Genomic DNA, 4602 nt, shown 5'->3' on the forward strand with positions numbered 1-4602 from the left:
GTGTGTAGATAAATTAAATTTTTTGTAGTATATGAAAGTTTATTTTTTTTATTTTTTTTTTCTAACGGTTCATGCCATGTGATAAACACCGAAGACGCCATTTTGTTTGTTTTTACAAAAACAAAACATTAGTATATGGTTGAATAGACTGGCAACTACACGAAATCAGCGTGTTTTATTATTATTTTTGTAAATTTATTTTTCATTAATATTAATTAACAGTGATTTTGTTTTAAATATTGATATATAAATGAATTAAATTTTATGTGATAAACCATATTTTTTTTGTTTATAGAAAAAAAAATAAGTAGGTGGTCAAGTAGACAGACAATTTTTTACCATGGTAAATAAAATTTTTATATGTCATTGTTATTTATTAAATATATTTATTTTGATTGTTGATTTTTAAATTTTAACAGGAAGACAATAATATTGATGAACTAAATAATGAGACTGAAGATCAGAACGAAGATGAAATAAATATTATACATGAAACATCTTCACGTATTGAATCAGTTAGTTACATTGAAACCCTGGATATTGGCAAACTAATTAGTCAATCTGCTAGAGGCAGAGTAATTATTGATGGATATAAAGAATTAAAACATTTTCCAAATGGAGATAAAGATAGAAGATTTATTTCAAAACTTGTAGCACAAGCAGCATTAGGTGTTGATGAAAAGTAGGTATTAAATATTTTTATATAAAAAAAAAAAAAATAAATAAACATTTATATTTAATGTAAAAAAAAAAAGTAATATAGTTTATAAAAATTTGATAATTTTTTTTTTTTTTTTTTCAAATTAATTTATTTACAAAATTTTTTGTTTTTCAATTTTATTTGTAAAATAATTTTTTTTTTACATATATTTTTTAGATTTATTTATTTTTTTTTATTTGTATCTAAACAAATACTATTATAATTGAAATAGAAACAAAAAAAAAAATGATATAATTTAGAAAAATTCAATAAAATTTTTCATTTTTTAATATCGAATTAATTTTTTCTTTAATCAACAAAAAAAAAAAAATATATATATATAATTTTTAAAAAATTTAAACTAACTATTTTTTTTTTTTTTTTTTTATATATTATAGTCTAGGAGTAACTGATATCAACACTATGGCATTACGAATTTGTAAATATTTCCATTTAGAAAAGGTAGATTGTTATTTTCAAAAAAACAAAAATAATTACCGAGGTATGTTATTCCACATTTGTAAAAATGAAAAAAAATTAATATCAAATACAAAAAAAGCAATAGCTGCTGATAAACCTCTGGCTACTGAAAATGATGGTAATTATTATTTATTATTAATTTTTCTTTTTATCGAATGATTATTATATTTTTTTGTTTTTTCTATTCACAGTCGATTTAAGTATAAGTCGTGCAAAAGATTTTTTAGATAGCAGTCCTTGTGATGATCTTCAATGGAAAAAAATAAAGCGCGCATGGAAAAAAACAAGTCAATTAAGAAAAATTGATTTAAAAAAAATTGTTGAACGTGCAAAAAAATTAAGGAACAACTCGTACCAACTGAAGAATTCTTTAAAAATTGGCCAATCTTAAGTTGTGCAAATGGGCACAAATTAATTTATATAGACTTCAAATTATTTTTTCCTGAAGCAAATATAATAACGGAAGAAAAATAAAATGAGTTGATTTACAAATTGGATGTATTAAATTCAAAAAAAAAAAGCAAATATGAAAAAAAATGGGAGACAGAAATAAATGTATTAAAACAATTGTTTAATAATACTAATGTTGATACAAAAATTTCTGCTTACATAAGAATTTTACCATTTCTACTTCCACCACATGGTAGAGCAAATATAAAAAACAAAACAACTGTGGTTGATGTAGAAGAGAGCATTATTCTTTTTGCTAGGGTAAGTCATTTGAATTTATATTATATATCACTTTTATTATGATTTTAAAACAATTTAATTTATTCCAGAATAACGATGAAATGAAAGTTATAATACAAAGAAGATCACAAAATTAAAAATTAGGAAAACCATTTCAGCCAGTAATAGTTATTATTGGTAAAGATTGGGAAGAAATTAATGATATTCTCTGCTTTATTACTGAGAAAGTAAAATGGAAAGCAGATAATATGATTTCAGCAATTGATATTATATTTAAGTCTTTTTGGGTTCTTGATTTGGCATATCCATACGAAAGTGAGGTCCATTGGGGCATTATACAAAAATTTATTTATAATATTGAATCTAAGGTACACCCAGAAGCTGTTGATGTAATGATAAATTTATCAGTAATAGCTGATAAAGTTGAAGAAGCTGATGACAATATAATAGAAAATATTGATATGATTGATACCATACAAAATGACGATGAAGATGAATTAGATGAAGAATTAATGGATGATGATAATAATAATGAACAAATAACAGGAATAAATAAGAAAAATTTTATTCATCAAAATAAAATATTAAAACTAACAGCTAAAAAAAGAACAAAAAATAATGAAAATAATAATTATGATGATGCTGATGATGATTATAATCGACTAACAGAAAATAATATAGAAAATTACACTCATCCGAATAAAAAAATAAAAGTAACAACTCAAATATCAAAACCTATTAAAAATAATGAAAATGATGATGTTGATGATGATAATATTAAACAAATAACAAATAACAATAAAAAAAATAATTTTAATCCAAATGATAAAAAAAAATTAAAACATCTACAATTAAAGCCTACTAAAAATAATGAAAATGATGATGTTAATGATGAACAAATGACAAACAACAATAAAGAAAATTCAATTCATCCGAATGAAAATATAAAAGAATCAAGTCAAATATTAAAATAATGATAATGATGATAAGTTTGATGATGGAGATAAAAATAAAAAAATCTCATAATTTTTTTATTTTCAATTTTAAGATGAATAAGGTTATAATGTTCAAATAATTTATAATTAACTTTTGAATACAAAAGATAATTATATAATTATAGCAAAATACTATTTATTTAAATAAATAAATTCGTAAAGATAAAATATTCATGAACAGAAAGAACTTTAAGGTATGATTGATAAAAGAAAAATTGTTGAACAATTAAATTTTTTTTTATCTATTGATATTTGATAAATTACATAAAATTGTAATTCTTGAAAAAGAATTAATATTATTTTGTTGAAATCAATTTATGTTATGCAAATGTTTAAATTAATAGATTATCCAGTTTTAAATTTAAATTTAATATTACATTAAAAATACTATTTATTTAAATAAATAATTGCAACGATATACATTATTGATAAAAAAAAAAAAAAAAAAAAAAAAAAAAACTATAATGCATGATTCATGAAAAGATATTGTTAAACAATTAAATTATTTTTTGATTATTGATATTTGATAAATTCCATAAAGTTGTAATTCTATTAAAAGAATTAACAATATTTTGTTGAAATCAATTTATGTTATGAAAATGTTTGAATTAATATATTATCCAGTTTTAAATTTAAGTTTAATATTACATTAAAAATACTATTTATTTAAATAAATAATTGCGACGATATACATTATTAACAAAAAAAAAAAAAAAAAAAACAAACTATAATGTATGACTGATAAAAAAATATTGTTAAACATTAAAATTTTTTTTTTTTTAATTATTGATATTTGATAAATTACATCAAGTTGTAATTCTTCGAAAAGAATTAATATTATTTTGTTGAAATCAATTTATGTTATTTAAATGTTGAGATCAATATATTATCAAGTCTTAATTTTAAATTTAAAATACTATTTATTTAAATGAATAATTATTGCGAGAATATAAAATATTAATAAATGATTTAAATTATATGGATTAAATATTAAAAAAAATTGCTAGAATATAAAATATTTATAAAAAAAAAAACTTTAATGTATGATTGATAAAAAATTCTGTTAAACAGTTATATTTTTTATTTGAAAAAAATATACTCTATGATTAATATTTGATCAATTAATATTAAAATGCATTTTTTTGTTCAAGACAAATTGAGTTATGTAATGGATTAATTCGTCACTTTGTTTTAAATTTAATGAATAATTATAATACTATAAATTTCAATAAATAAATATCTTGATACACTGAATACAAGTAATAGTATTGTTGTTTTTTTTTATATATTTTTGATAAATTTTTTTATTAAGCAATAATATGTCAACACTAAATGTTTTATATTCATTTATAATTTTTTATTTATATTTTAAAATCATTTTTTTTTTGAATTTTTATCAAAAAAAAAAAATTGGATACTTTAAAAATATTATATTAACAAATAAATAAATATTAATCAACAATAAATTTAAAAAAATGAATTAATAAAGTATAGCAGATAAAAAAATACTTACCAATAAGTTTATTTTGTATTTAATAAATTTTCTTCTTTCTTCTTTATATTTAAGTTATTATTTAATTCTTGTAACAAAATATAAATTACTACTTTTTTTGGCTGACTCAAACTATAAGTATAAGAAATTTTTTTATTAACCATAACGTTCCGATAGCCGCGCGGGTAGAGATATGAGTTTAGTAGTTAGGTAGTCATAGGTTCAAGTCCCCCTCGGGACCATAT

General features: G+C 19.5%; 1 long non-coding RNA gene across 1 annotated transcript; it reads left to right on the forward strand.

The window, feature by feature from the left end:
• Positions 1-631: 631 nt before the first annotated feature.
• On the forward strand, positions 632-1658 carry LOC122854959. The gene is made up of 3 exons (XR_006374020.1): positions 632-682; positions 1099-1298; positions 1372-1658. It is a non-coding gene; the product is annotated as an uncharacterized LOC122854959 (long non-coding RNA).
• The last annotated feature ends 2944 nt before the right edge of the window (positions 1659-4602 follow it).

This window comes from Aphidius gifuensis, linkage group LG4 (genome assembly GCF_014905175.1).
Source record: "Aphidius gifuensis isolate YNYX2018 linkage group LG4, ASM1490517v1, whole genome shotgun sequence".
NCBI classification, from domain to species: Eukaryota; Metazoa; Arthropoda; class Insecta; order Hymenoptera; family Braconidae; genus Aphidius; species Aphidius gifuensis.